Genomic DNA, 15,159 nt, shown 5'->3' with positions numbered 1-15,159 from the left:
ACATCTGACAGCAGTACTGAGTTTTTGGAAGAATATTGCGAAGATTGTCCTATTATGCTTTATAAGAAAGTACCTTTGTAGTAGGAGAGGGTTAGAAGAGGAAAAGAGAAACTATAAATTACATAGTAATTACATCATTTTGCTAAGTCTTCTCTGAAGGGGGACAAAAGATTTCCAGGAATAGTCCCCTTAAAATCTTCTGAGTGCTTGATATCTAAATCTGCATCCGACTTTATTTAGGTCAGCATCTCATCTTTATTCATTGTCTCAGAGAAGATGTAACATTAATTTCCTGGTAGAAACAATTCCACAGTAAGTCAGTATGCAGTCCAGTGCTGTGAAATTTTTTCTGTTACGACATTTTGTCCCAGAAAAGTGTTCCCTGTGTAGCATGGAGGAGAGAAAAACTCAGAAGTTTTAAATTATTTATGACATAATTTATACATCATAAGAACAAAACCAGGAGTGTGTTTGGTCTGGTCTGATTTAAAAAATAGTAAGTAAATAAAAATACAGTAAATAAGGAAATAAAGTAAATAAAAATACAGTAAGTAAATAAAAATATAGAAATACTGAATGACTTTAAACAAGTATGAGAAACAAGTAATAAGAAATGAAATGCAGCTTTTGGGAGGTTTTTCACAGTCTTTTGTATTAATGCTCTTTTATCTGAGGCTTAGCAGAAATTTGAACTTGAAATTATTGTCTCAACCAGTTACTCTAGCACACTGTACTTTTTGGACAATGATGTTTGTATGCTGCTGTCAGACTACATAACTTTAAGGCAGATCTTCTCTTTAAAAAAAGATTTCACATAGATTAGAGGGTAAACTCGAAGTGGAAAGCTTTTATTTATTTAACAGGTGGAATAGTTGAGATACCATTGCAGGTAACTTTGAGGAAGTAAAGTGAAAGGAATGTTTTATTCTCTTTGTTGAAAAATGGTTGCTGTAATTGTGTTTGACTTACATGCTCTATTTCTTGAATATATATTTGTGTAACATGAACATGTATTTAACGTGAGCATGTAATTAATTAAATACTTAGAGTAGATTCTTTACTTGAAATACCAAAGTGTAATAACAGTTAAAGAAAAGTTTGAGTTGGACTTTTAACCATTCTTGGGGAATGGATGATATCTGTTCCACTGAGCAAACTCAGAAAAATCCAAAGACTGAGCACTAGAGGCTAACTAAGGTAATTACCTTAGTGTTAGTTGTGGAATGAAGAAGGGTATCCTAAAAGAAAACATGTTTAAAAAGAAAAGAGGCTAAATAATGCAAAGATCGGAAGTTAATTAATTCAACTTCCAGTTTTTGTGGAAAAGAGGCTGCAAGGTAATGTGCATGGCAAAATCAGTATGATGAAAGATGAATTTTATAAGGACACCCACTGTTCCTAAACCAGAATAGTGATTATCACTTTTTTCCTTGGTTAGTTCATTAGCTTGTTTTTCTGGTAAGGGGAAGCGAAGCAGTGATGGTGTTTCACCTCCACGATGGTTTTGTTAGTCTCTATCTATAGAGGAAGTCCGGTTTCTGTGGATAAGCGAGGTCTGACTATGATGTCCATAAATCCATGGGCCCTGATGGGATGCATCCACAAGTCCTGAGAACTGGCAGATGTTGCTGCTAGACTATTCCCCATCATCTTTGAGAGTTGTGGAGAATACGAGGTGCCTGAAGACTGCAGGAGGGCTACTGTCACTCCAGTCTTCAAAAAAGGCAAGAAGGAGGACCCAGGGAGCTACAGACTGGTTAGTCTCACCTCTGTTCTGGCAGGGTATTGGAAAAAATAATTCTGGTTGTCATGACAAAACATGTGAAAGCAAAGAATGTCATTGGGAGAAGTCAGCATGGGTTCACTCAAGGGAAATAATGCTTGATCAACCAGATTGCCTTCTGTGGTGTCATTACTGGCTGTCTAGATGAGGGGGGAGCAGTGGATGTTGTCTACCTTGACTTCAACAAGGCTTTTGCTGTTGCCTCCCTTAACATCCTCCTTAGGAAACTCAAGAAGTGTGGGCTGCATGGGTGGACAGTGATGTACATTGAGAGCTGACTGTGTGACAGAGCTCAGAGGGTGGTGATCAGTGGAGCAGGGTCCAGTTGGAGGCCTGTAACCATCATAGTCTCATAGGGGTCAGTGCTTGGTCTGGTGTTGTTCATTAACAAGGGGACAGAGTGTGTCCTCAGCAGGTCCATGATTGATACTGAGATGGGAGGGGAGACTGACACTGCAAAGGGCTGTGCTGCCATCCAGAGTGACCTGTACAGGCTGCAGAGCTGGGCAGAGAAGAACCTGGTGAGGTTTAATAAGAGGAAGTGTAGGGTCCTGGGGAGGAAGGACCTGAAGGACGAATATAGGCTAGGGGTGGACCTTCCAGAAAGCAGTTTGGAGGGGAAGGATGTGGGGGATAAGTAAAGTATCTGTGAGCCAGCAGTGTGCCTTTGCTGCCAGGAAGGCCAAGGGAATCCTGGGCTTCACAAAGAAGAGTGTGGCCAGTGGGTTGAGGGAGGCCATTCTCCACCTCTGTTCTGCCCTGGTGAGGCTCCAGATGGAATGAATACTGCATCCAGTTCTGGGCTCCCCACATCAAGAGAGACAGAGAATAGTGACTGGGGGACTGGAGCATCTTTCTTCTGCAGAAAGGCCGAGAGAGCTGGGACTCTTTAGCCTGGAGAAGAGAAGACTGGAAGGAGACCTTGTAATTGTCTACAAATATCTCAGGTGTGGGTGCAAGAAAGATGGAGCCAGCCTATTCCCAGGTGTTCCCAGTGACCGAATGAAGGGCAACAGGCACAAGCTGGAACATCAGAAGTTGTATTCAAACATAAGAAAAAATTTTTTTTCTCTGAGGGTGCCAGGGCACTGGAACAGGTTGCTCAGGGAGTTGCTGTCCCTTCTCTGGAGATACCAAAAACATGCCTGGATGCAGTCCTGTGTAATGTGCTCCAGATGATCCTGCTTTAGGGGGAGAGTTAATCTAGGTGATCTCTAGAGGTTCCTTTAGCTTCAGTAGTTCTGTGATTCTGTGACTGACTTGTGCTTCTGAAGAGTCTTGGTGCTTCTATGGGAAAGGAATAATGGGCTTCTTGAGGATCAGAATTTGTACAGCCTTTTTCTTTCCAGTGGCAAACTCAGGAGTGCCATGGGTGAATGGTTTTGGAGGTGTATGCGTATGGGTTTTCAGCCTTGTGGCAGCTGTCTGAGGAGTATTTGTACGTGCTATAATGTGTGTGTATGAACCTGTTAAGCTGAGACTGAGACACACACAGTAGAAAAATGATGCTGAAGAGAAAAGTTGACCAACACTTGACCAACAGACGCTTAGAGTGATGAGTGGGTGAGTGATCTTGCTGTCAGAAGATGACAAAAAGGTGGATATGTAGAAGAAGTGATATGTTTGTGTGCTCCTTTGATGTGTGGGCAATTAAGTAAACGTAGGAAGCCATAATATTATCTGTTGATTGAAAGAGTGGAGAATATTTTAGTCTAGAAATTGATTTTACATGAAAAACTAACCAACCACACCCTCAAAACAAAGCAAACTAAAGCTGCTACCAAACTTCAGATGCTTTTGTAGCTGGTCCAGTAGGTGGAGGTAGAGTTCTTCTCAATTTACCCTGAAGGTGTGCAAAGATTGCTTCTCTGAATACTTTTCATTTACAAGTAAACAGTACTGGGTTTAAATTCTTACTGAATTACATTTAATTTTACAGTTTTGCTACATAAAAGTTAATCCTGGTCTTGCTTCTGATGTCATGTATTAACTCCTCCGTATTGCACTGAAAGATCTCTATTGCTGAGGCAGCTGCTGGCAGCTGCTGATAGTGATCATAGTTTCAACTGGAACACCGGTTTTCACTGAGTTTATAGAGATTCAGCTATGTTAAAATAAATAGTTGATGTCACTTTGTCACTTGATGTGTAAACTATAGTGGTTAATAAGGTTCTACTCTTTCTTTTGCAACAGCAAATGAAATAAGGACATGTCAGAGTACTATGAGCATATCAGATAACGGGTTGATTTTAATGAATTTTTTTGTAGAGGCATTAATTTTTGATATTTTAATTTCCTAATTATTATTTTTTTATATTGAACTTCTGTAAAATGCTACTTAATCTACATTATAGCAGTTGGGACTTTTTTTTTTCCCAGATGCTAATATAGTAGCATAGCTTCAACAGGTGTAGTTTGGTTGTTTAGCTATATAATCTGGAATCAAGTCTGGTTTTTTCATTATATGCTGTAAGGTGTTAAGTGTCAAATAATGAGATGTACATTCTTTTAACTGCAAAGTGTGTTTATTGCTGTATTTAAGTTAACTTATAAATAATAGCATATTAAGCAGGTGGAGGAGAAGAGTAATACCTGATCAGGTTATCCTCCAGGCTTAAGATTGGCTCATCTTGATATGCAGGAAATCAAGAAAATGTGGTAAAAGTTCTGCATGGACAAAATCCAGACATAAAATGGAAATATACTAGAGGTGGGAGCAGAGTCATGTGACCCAGGAAGACCATGGAGACTCTAATATGCTTTGCTGATGAGGCTTGCATTGAGGATCCCCAGGCCCATTAGACCAGAGCAAAAGGTTAGATCAAGGTCGGTTTAGCCTTGATGGAAGAAGGTTACACTATGAAATGTCAAGACAAATCTGACATACACAAGTTCAAGAGACCCTATGGGGCATGTCTGTGAGTGTTGAGAGAGTTGGTTCATGTAACTGTAAAGACATACTGATCTTCATATTTAACAGTGCTGGTAGTGGTTCCTGAGAGCTTTTAGTAAGCAAAATCACTTCTAATCTTCACTAAGGGTAAGAAGGAGGATTCAGGGATATAGGCCCACCAACCTCAAATCAGCCCTTGGGAAGGGAATGTAGCAAAGAATTCCGTAAATGAGTTTGAAACGCAGGAGGCACAAGAAGGTTATTGGGAATAGGTGTCATGGTTTAGCACAGGGGAAATCATGCTGGGCCAACCTGTGAGATAACAGATTGACCAGAGTATAGTGTGTGGACTTCCCATCCTTGTTGATACACAGAACACAGTTGGACTATAACTTGGGCAACCTCCTTTAGCAGACTCAGCTTTAAGCACAGTAATTGGATTAAATGATCTGCAGACGTCCATTCCAATCTTGGCCATTCTTTAATTTTATCCTATTAAAATACAGATGCATTTAGAATACAGAAGGAATGTTCAGGAGGCTTTTAATTTGGCTGTACAGGTTGCTGCTAGGAAACATTTCTTGGTGGGTGGGAAACTTCTTTCTGTTTCTTGAATTTATTTTTAATTTTGTTTCACTAGTCCATAAATCTTTGTTGAAATGCTTTCTGTATTAAGAGAGAGATAGAAAAAGAAGGGCAGTCTTTGCTCTGCCTTGTTCCCATCTCTCTCTGATAACTGACCTAATTTAAAACAAAGATGTAGTTTGAAAGTTAGAAAATTAAAAGGATTAATTCAGTAGATAATCTGGGAGTTTACTAATCTACCTAGCTTTTGGAGTAAAGTCTGAAGTTCTGTTAGGCTGCTGCTATATGGCATTATGAATGTTGACTCATTCCGTAAGCATGATCTAAAAGCCTTACACAGTTGGATTTTGTAATTTAATGTAGAGAAAATAACTGAGAAATGCTTATAAGAAAACTAGGAGAATGTGTTAAGTACTCCTACTGTTCCTCCAAGGCTGAAAAACAGCTGTTTGATTTTGTTGTCTTGGATGTAATTTGCAAGCCAGGTATGTTTAGCTATTCCACATAGTGCTTATGTCGTTTCAGGATGAATGACCAATACCAGTGTTCTTCAAATAAATTGAAAATTTTTAATCTCAGTAACTATTATCTTTGATTAGGTTGAGTGTTTTCTAAGAGAAATGCAGAGAAAAGTAGGTTTATCACTCGTAATTTAAATTGCATAGTACAAAAAGGGGCTTGAAATGCTCATGACTTGTAGTCAAAATACCTGATCACGTCATAATGTGTTTCAGTGTTTAGCTTTTCACTCTGTATCATGTATATATAAATATGTATAGCTTTATTACTCTTAGCTTTCATGAGAAAGACTCATTTTAATGAGCAGATCATGTGTAAGGCAAAGGGTGTTACAAACTCTAGCTCTAGAGTGCAGAACAGATAAGTTGAAGCAGAAAAGACTGAACAAGTATGGACTTTTACCTCCATTTTGGGGAAACGCACATGTTGCAGCTTCTCTCTTATTAGTCAGAACATATAGTTTGTTTTGCAGGCCTCATAACCTTTCTACAGAATGAAAAAAAAAAAAAAGCAGATAATTTTACTGCGTTTAACATCCTCCCATAAACTGCCATGTAAAGTAGCACACTGTTTTTTGTCTTTTAATTTTTATTGCTAGCTTTATTGTTTTTCCTACTTACTGTCAGAATCGTTGTTCCTGGTGATGCATATAATTGTCTTTTCTCATTGAAGAGGATGTTCTCTAAAGAGTATTTGTTTTAAACAGTTCCTTTTGTTTAAATTACCATTTATTGTTAATTTATCTGTGTTCCTTTTGTTTTGACAAATATTATTTTCCAACAACTGTTTATTTATTATTTGGCAAAACTGGAGTTTGGTTTTGAAGCTGTTACTAATTTAGTGAAGATAATTCTGAGAGTGTTTGCAAGCAGAAGTGTAGAGTACTTAACCTGTATGCAGTTTGAATAATTTTGAGAGAATCTCTTTCTTAGAATTATTGGTATATGAGGATGTTGAATTGTGACATTGTAATATCTGTCTGTATTTGAAGATGTGCATATTTATGTAAGTAGCTACTTGTAAATAGAAACAGTGGAATATTCACAGGACAGCTGTAGAAATACATTTTCTACTTAAGAAAATATATATATATATACACTCATATAATATTAATTGGTGCCTGTGTATCATCCTCTATAGCTTTAGACACTCAGGGGCATCAGGCAAGATACAAACCTGTGTATGTTTGAGGTCTCTTCACAATACAAGGAAGACTTCTTGTCCTCATGTCTGTACTCGGGGTTAGGTACCTGGTAAATTATAAATTAGGTAGTCTGATAGCCTGGTAAATTATAAACTGGGATACTTAATTACTCTTTTTAACTTTTACTACCTTTTTCTTGTGATAGTCTGATTTTTATTTGAATATGGTGTACATATGCTGTGCAGCCTTTAAGTTGCTTTTCCTCAGCAACACTTGATATGACATGAGTGACAGTAAATGCATACAGCAGGGAGCATCTGGTGCACTCTCATTTCCTGTAAGAGTTGCGTTGAGCTGAAGTACTCCACTTCAGGTTTCTCTCACGGTAGACTTGTTTGTTTCCAGAGCTCATCTGCTAAACCATCTTTGTTCCTTTTCTGTTGCTGCATGTTACTGTTATAAACTGGCTGGGGCAGGGACATGTTGGCAGAAACCCAGCACCATCACAATCCTGCAGAAACCAATTTCTGTAAGCAGGTCTGTACTGGTGGGTGGTGGCTAGAGATTCACGTAAATGCTTTAATGCAGAAGTTGATCTAGCATGTTAATGTGTTTGTGACTTGGGCTAAGATTTCGCCCATAACTTAATTTATCAGCTCTTATATTTAATATAGCTTTTAAATATAGAGAATTCTAGTCTCTATATACATGCTATAATACAACTTAGCAAAATCTGGAAATTTACATTCATTCAGAGATTTATAGAATGCCCAGGGTTGGAAGGGACCTTAAAGGTGAGTTCCAACCTCTCTGCCATTGGCAGGGACACTTCCCACTAGATCAAGTTGCTCAAGGCCCCATCCAACCTGGCCTTGGACACTTCCAGGGAGGAGGTATACCCAGCTTCCCTGGGCAACCTGCTCCATTGCCTTAACACCATCACAGTAAAGAGTTTCCTCCTAATATCTGATCTAGTATCTCCCCTCTTCAGATTTTAAACCATTGCCCCTTAAACCTCTCACAAAACACCTGTGCAAGAAGTCTTGCCCCAGCTTTCTTGTAGCCCCCCTTCAGGCACTGGGAGGACTCTAGGTCACCTTGGAGCCTCCTCTTCTCCAGGCTGAACAGCTCTCACTTCCTCAGCCTGTCTACATAGGGGAGGTGCTCCAGCCCTCTGATCATTTTGTTGTCTCTCTTCTGAACATGTTCAAGGTCTGTGTCCTCCTTATGTTGGAGACACCAGATAAGGACACAGTACTCCAGGTGGTGTCTCACAAGAGCAGAATAGAGGGGGAGAACTGCCTCCCTTGACCTGGTGTCTGTGCTTCTTTTGATGCAGCCCAGGACCTGGTTGGCTTTCTGGGTTGCAGCCGCATATTGATGACTCACGTTAAGCTTCTGGTCCACCATCACCTCCAAGTCCTTCTCCTCAGGGCAGGAGGGACATGGAAGTGCTGAAGTGTGTCCAGAGAAGGGCCACAATGGTGATCAGAGAGCTGCAGCACCCTACCCTTGAATACAGACTGAAGTTTGTGTTACTCAGTCTCAAGAGTAGAAGGCTTTGAGACTTTACTGTATCCTTCCAGTATCTGAAGAAGGCTACAAGAAAAATGGTGAGGAACTTCTTAGGATGTCAGGTAATGATAGGACTAGGGGGAATGGCTTCAAATTGGAGTGGGATAGATTTAGATTAGATTTTAGGAAGAAGTTCTTCACCATGAGGGTGGTGAGACACTGGAACAGGTTACCCAGAGAGGTGGTGGAAACCCCATCCCTGGAAGTTTTAAGGCCAGGCTGGACAGGGCTCTGAGTGTCCCTGCCCATGTCAAGGGGGCTAAAACTATCTGATCTTAAGGGTCCCTTCCAACCCTGAAAATTCTGTGATTCTATGATTAATTATCTAGGCAATTTTCATGGAGAAACATGACTTCTGGCCTTCTCCACATACTTTGCTTGACAGACTCTGGCAATAGTTGCCCTACTGAAGCTGTCACAGTGACCAGTATTCCCTGTATTACTGGCATGACGTACTGTGAGTTGGCTACTGTAAAATATGATTGTGTTTGATTTTTTTAAGTTAGTTTTTTTGATCTACAGTTAAATACTCCTAGTTGCTTGTACTTTAATAATAAAACATTTGTATTTGGAAATTATTTTTTCATATTAGTTTTCTCCATAGAGGAAAAAAATTGTTTCCTAATTTATTCTATTTTTCAGTTGCTCTTAAGCAAAGCCTAGCTGTTATTGTTGACAAGGATGGTACTCCATTCCACCTCCTTTGTGTTTTAACTGTCTTTATGATTTATGGAAGTTAATTTTGAAACAGCAATTCAGTATCCCTTGCTCAATCCTCACTGAACATGATGTGTTCCTGTTGACCATATATTCTAAAATTAAAACAATCTGAATTTAAGGGATCATAATTGCCCATCAGCTTTTATTTCAGATGTACTTCCGATATGTAGGATATTGCAATGCTTTTTGTTAAATGATTTTGGTTTCAATACAATGCCAACTTTTTTTTTTGTTTCTTTAATGATGCTGTCCATGTCTTATGGCATATGTTAATAACAGATACCTTAACCTCGAAAGGGTGCTTGTCAGTAAAGGGTTGAATAAAAACTCTTTAGGAGCAGCATCGTGGGCTGTCAGGCCTTTTCAAGGTTTAGTTCAAATAGTAGGTGGGGAAAATCAAGAGCAATACATAGACTTTTTTTCTTCGAGGAAATATTTGGTGTTATAGGACTGCTAATTGTTATTAGAGTTGACTTCACAACATAGTGTATTACTATAAGAAAAATGGTGAAAGTCTTGTATGTAACATGTGGTCATCAAATTAATTGTATTTTCTAATACAATTAAAAATCATATTAGAAATTTTACCCTAATTTCTTGTAGGTCTTTGTCTACTGCTTTTTGGTCTGTTCATTTATTTACATAGGAGTTAACAGTTGTCCACAAAGTAGACTAAATAGTTAAATTTTATCAGTCTTGAGTTAATTGAAAGCAGGGGCTGGTATACAGGATACCTAGCTTTGGTAGTTCTCAAGTTAAGTATCCAGTCAAAGGTTGCAATTCCATCACCAGTTAAGCCAATTTTAGTCAAGGTCAGCACGACCCAAAGCTCTAGTTTGGTTTGAACTGCTTTGCAGTAGTCCCATGTTTTTGTTTTACCCTGGGGGGAGCCATGAAGAACTGAAGTTTGCTATTTTGAAGCCAGTTCAAACTGACACTTTTTACAAGCTGCCACTCTTAGTGTGTATGGGAAATGTTTTCACACCAGTCTCAGGAATATTACTGCCTCTAGCAGCCAAATGTCAGATCTTAAAATAACTTTGTTTTGTCTTCAACCTGTCATCTTGTAATAGAAATCTAATGTAGCAGACTCATGCTTAAGCTTTTTGACTTCTGCAAAAATTAAGAATACATTTAAAGCTTGAGATTTTTTTAAAAACTACATTTTCTGGACAAGAGATGTTGCTTATGAATAACAGCTTGTATTCAGCTGGCTTCAAAATCCAACTTTACTGTTAAAGATGGCAGACACCTGCTAAATACCTTAAACTTACTGAAAGGAGTTCTGTAGCCAAGGGCTTTTCTGTAGGAAGTTCTGATAGAGTGGAAGCTGTAATGCAAGCTTTCCTTTTCTGGGCAGTTTGCTATTGTGGCACTGATAAATTAACATTCAGTGGATTTGGATGTTGACATAGATGTTCCTAATTGTCTTTGAGCTGTCAGTGAAACTTTTCTGTTTATCAGAAGGCTGACTTTCCCTGGTATTGCTCACATGTAACTTACTTTACTGGACCTATTTCATGTTTTAAAATGGAATTGTACTCTAGTGAAGTACTTTTCAGTCTTAAAGGTCATTTCTGGTCCAAATTTGATGACAACTATTGAGACTTCAAAAACGGACTTAAATGAGGACTTAATATAGGAAAGCTTTGTGTTCTACAGGGTAGTACCACATGTTGAGAATGAAATAAAAAATTTCCAATATAGAAGACAAATTTTGTCTCTTGCTAGACCATCTTTCTCTTATGGACAAATTGAAAAATTATGTGGAGAGTATGGGAGAAACCTTTAACCTATCTTTTTTTTTTTCCTGTGTAATTTATAGTTCCTGTATATATTTTAACTGATTATGAGGGTGCACAAGTTGTTTAGTTTTGATCATCATATTCTGATACTAAATTGAGATTGAGAGACATTTTAAATACTCATCAAAATTGGAATAAAAGTCCAGATGGAACTCTTGAAGCTATCAACATTTGATTGCTTCCTTTTTTTCTCCTCCAGAAGAGATGTTATGTTTCACAGGTACATTACAGCTGCATACATTATTGCTTACTTTTCTGTGTTGCAAATCTGGGAGTACTTTAATGGGAAAGGGAGTCCTTCCAGAACTCAAAATATTCTCTGTAAATGTCCCCTGATAAGTAGAGCATGGGATTTAAGTAATAATAATAGGAATTAATGTTAGAATTTAGGGTTCAGAAGCATAGGATACTGTGAACTCAGTGGCTTAAATAGTCCTCCCCAGTAATTCATCTAGATAAAGAAATCTGTAATATTTGTCTGGTTTTGAATCTAGGTTTGTGTGGGGCTTTTTAAATTATTATTTTTTTTTATTATTTTTTTTATTTTTTTCCTTTTTTTTTTTCTTCTCATGCTGTGCTATGGGGAAAATGGAAGAAGGTAGTTCAAATGAGTTCTTGCTGTTACTTTTGATAATCACTATTATGTGCATGCAAAATCACACTGCCAATGAAAGTCATCAATCTGAATTGGTTCTTGTGAGGTTGCTTATCAGTAGAAATGTAAGAGCATTGTAAATGACTATCTGTGCTGTGGAAGTTGAAGTATAAACTTGTCTAATCTGCTCCTTTGCAGAGGATTTTTGTCTCATAACACAAGCTCACCAGTCTTGGTTCCTGCAGTGCTGGTAGTCAGAGTTCTCAGAAGTCTTCTTTCAAATTGTATGTTTATTATTTGTATGTTATTGATCTTGGATTTTAAAGTCTTAGAACCATCCTTCCAGTTCTGGATGGTAACATCCAGTCTCTATACAATCTGCATATGTATATACTATGTCCTTGGGGGTAGATGGAACTGTTTATTACATGTCTGTGCTTCACTTATATCAGGGTACTTGATTTTTGCTGACTAGTATTTGCATTGGTACTTTGTAGTAGTTGTTCTATTGGAACAGTTCTCCATCAGTACTTCTGATTATTTCATCTTTATGGGGAGTTTTATAGGACCTTCATTCTTAACTTACTGGTACTTTCATCAAAAAGAAATGAAAATTGCCCTTTAAGTCTCAAAATGCCATGGAGAACTACGTGTGTTCTCTGTCTTTATCTCCTTCTCTCTGTTTTTGTGTGTAATTTCTGTCATTATTGCTCTGGAATATTATTACTTATGGGTCAATATGAACAAACATTGTAAAGAGATCAGAAGTAATAGCAGAAAAGAAAATGCAGGGGAATGATATTATTTGATATAGATAACAAGAATATGTTAACTGGGTGCAGTGGAACTGCTCAGAGTAGAATATAAGCAGAGTATTGCTTTTTGTGTGTCATTTCTTCCAAAAATGTTTTGCCATGTTCATACTCTACCCTTGAGCATCATATTTGGCCACTTAGATCATTTGGAGAAAGACAGAGAAATATTGGTATCTGATTCCCAGAAATCTTTTGTGATACTTTTCTTTCAGTACTCTTGCCAGCTTTTAACTTCTTGCCCTAGTTTCTGTGAGTGATTTCTGAGAACCAGTAAGAACACAACATGAAGTAAGAGAGAGCGAGCTGTCAGCTATCTGTGGGCAAGTAATTAAAAGGTTAAAAGGATTAAATACCAGCCTAACTAAAAAAAAACCAGATGGTACTTGTAGCTGTACAACTATGTTTCTAAAGACTATCTGAGTAAGTAATTCTCAGGACCAGATCATTATGTCAAAATTGCTTTAAATTCAGCTTAATAGTTTTTCTTTTACTTTTTTTTTTTTTTTTTTTTTCCTTGCTGCTTTCAGAGGAACTGCTGCTGAAACTATTTTGAGGAACTAAAGCTTGTATATAAAACTTCTGGTCAGCAGTAAAAAATATGTAGCTTCTCTATGGATATATTGTAAGTTGCAATATCTGATACTTGATTTATATTAATTTGCAGCTTTTGTTGGGGTAGTAAAATTGTGAATTGATTTTACTAAAACCATACACTAACTTCTCTCTTGAAACTTGTAAGGTTATTAGAGTTTGTTCTGGCAAGTTCAGGAATAGTAAAACTTGTATCAGTGTCTTTGATTTGAATTTCCAATCTGAACCTGCCCTGATGAAACTTGAGGCCATTGCCTCTCATCCTATAACTTGTTTCTTGGGAGGTGGTCCCCACACTCTGCGATAACCTCCTTTCAGGTAGTTGTAGACAGTGATAAGGTCTCTGCTTGGCCTCCTCTTCTTCACACTTAACAGCCCTAATTTCCTCAGCTGCTCTTCCTAAGACTTGTTACAGCCATTATTTCCTCTGTGTCAACAGCTCTTGTTAGAACTGCCTTTTTAGATAGTTATTCTTCTCTGTGTTTAAGCCACATTATGTTCATTCTCCTTTATTATTTTTCCTTTTTTTGCCCCTCAGTACAGCCCAGCATCATCTCCCAGCTTAAAAAGAGAAGTCTGTTCTGTAGTCAAATTCTGGTTTTTTGGGGTTTTTTTCTCTTTTCTTCATTCCTCATTCCTTTTTATGTACATTGTATAATTACTCTCTACTGACTTTGTCTGTTTTTCACTAAAGTCTGAATTTGCCCCCACAGTAGATTATAATTGTTCTTTCTGGTGTTTCTAGTGTCCGTGGACCACTCATGTTCATCTTCTACTATGAGTATATCACAGTTAGCCATGTTCTTTTTAAAATGTTTTCTCTTTTCTTCCTTAGCACTAACAGTATTTTTTCCTATCCTTTTGAAACATCTGGTCATAGGAGTGTCCCTCCAACTACTTAAGAGTAACCAGGAGTTACATTGCCTCATCCCTTCTCCTGACACTGCTCATTTTGTGTGAATTTGATAACCACCTCATCTCTTCAGTGTATCTTCAGATATTTTCAGTGTCACTCTAAGCATGCCTTGTCTCAGTCTGTCCCTATTCAAGCAAAGATGTTGGAGTATAAGGCTCTAGATCCTGTGTGATGTACAGGGATATTTTTTAGTATTATACATATATGTGTATATGTGTGTACATAAATGTATTATGATTAAAACCTGATATTCGTGTAACTTGAACAGGGTTTGTTTCTTTTTTTTTTTTCTTTTTATGTAGAAGCCCCCAATTAAATATTTCTAATGGCAATACGAGTTCACTTTATTTTGTTGCAGAGTTTAAGTGATCATGTTTTCCCAGAAGTGGTGTTGAAAAAGTGAAGAGTAAGCATGAGATATTTATTTCCAAAGTTTAACAAGCTGTAGTAAAATGTTCCAGGTCTCTACAGCTCCCATATGTTCAGCAGCACGTCTGAAAAGAGCATTTTCAGTAATTTAGGGAAGTTACGGGATTTCATATGCTGTTAAATAAAAAGTGGTAAGATCCATCAAATCTTCTACACTGAAACCATCCCAGATGTATACAATTCTCAGTAACTTATTCTTTTTTATTACATCACAATAAAGAAGAGAAAAAATTAATTAAGTTATCATTATCATTGTGTATTTTTTGGTAGTGAGATGTAGTATTATACTGAAATCACTGTGGATAGATAAAATTAAGTGTACTGTATCTCTGTACTCACATAAGTACATTCAACACTGCAAGGGGTAGGGTAGTCTTTTCTTAAAAATGCTATATATCACTGGTGTTCAGAAGCTTGGTTACAATGTATATACAGCTTTGCTAGGTCTTTGCTAGGTCTTGAACAAAACTGTACTACTAAAACTGAACTACTAAAAAAGTAGTTCTTGCTAGCTAAATTATAGTTTTCCACCTTCTACTGATGTTAGAAAAAAATGAGGTTTCCCTTAGTGTGATCACCTGCCCATGGAGAATGATCTGAGATGAGAAATACTTAACTGGTGGCTAAGCTTTGAGGTAATGTAAAAATTTGTTGAAATATTCTTTCATGTTTGAGTGCTAAATGTAGTTATGGGTGTCATTTACAAAATAATAATAACAAAAACAAGTAAGAATAACTGAATCATAATGAGATACTGACTTTAATTGCATTGCTTTTCCAATCTACTTT

The 15,159-nt window shown here is 37.5% G+C and overlaps 1 protein-coding gene across 4 annotated transcripts in view; it reads left to right on the top strand.

Moving 5' to 3' along the window:
* The window catches only part of TTC33 (tetratricopeptide repeat domain 33), a 37,140-nt gene that overhangs the window by 1,739 nt on the left and 20,242 nt on the right, over positions 1–15,159 (top strand). The window lies entirely within an intron of this gene.

The sequence above is a fragment of the Calypte anna genome, chromosome Z (genome assembly GCF_003957555.1).
Source record: "Calypte anna isolate BGI_N300 chromosome Z, bCalAnn1_v1.p, whole genome shotgun sequence".
NCBI classification, from domain to species: Eukaryota; Metazoa; Chordata; class Aves; order Apodiformes; family Trochilidae; genus Calypte; species Calypte anna.
This window is presented reverse-complemented; position numbering and strand designations above follow the sequence as displayed.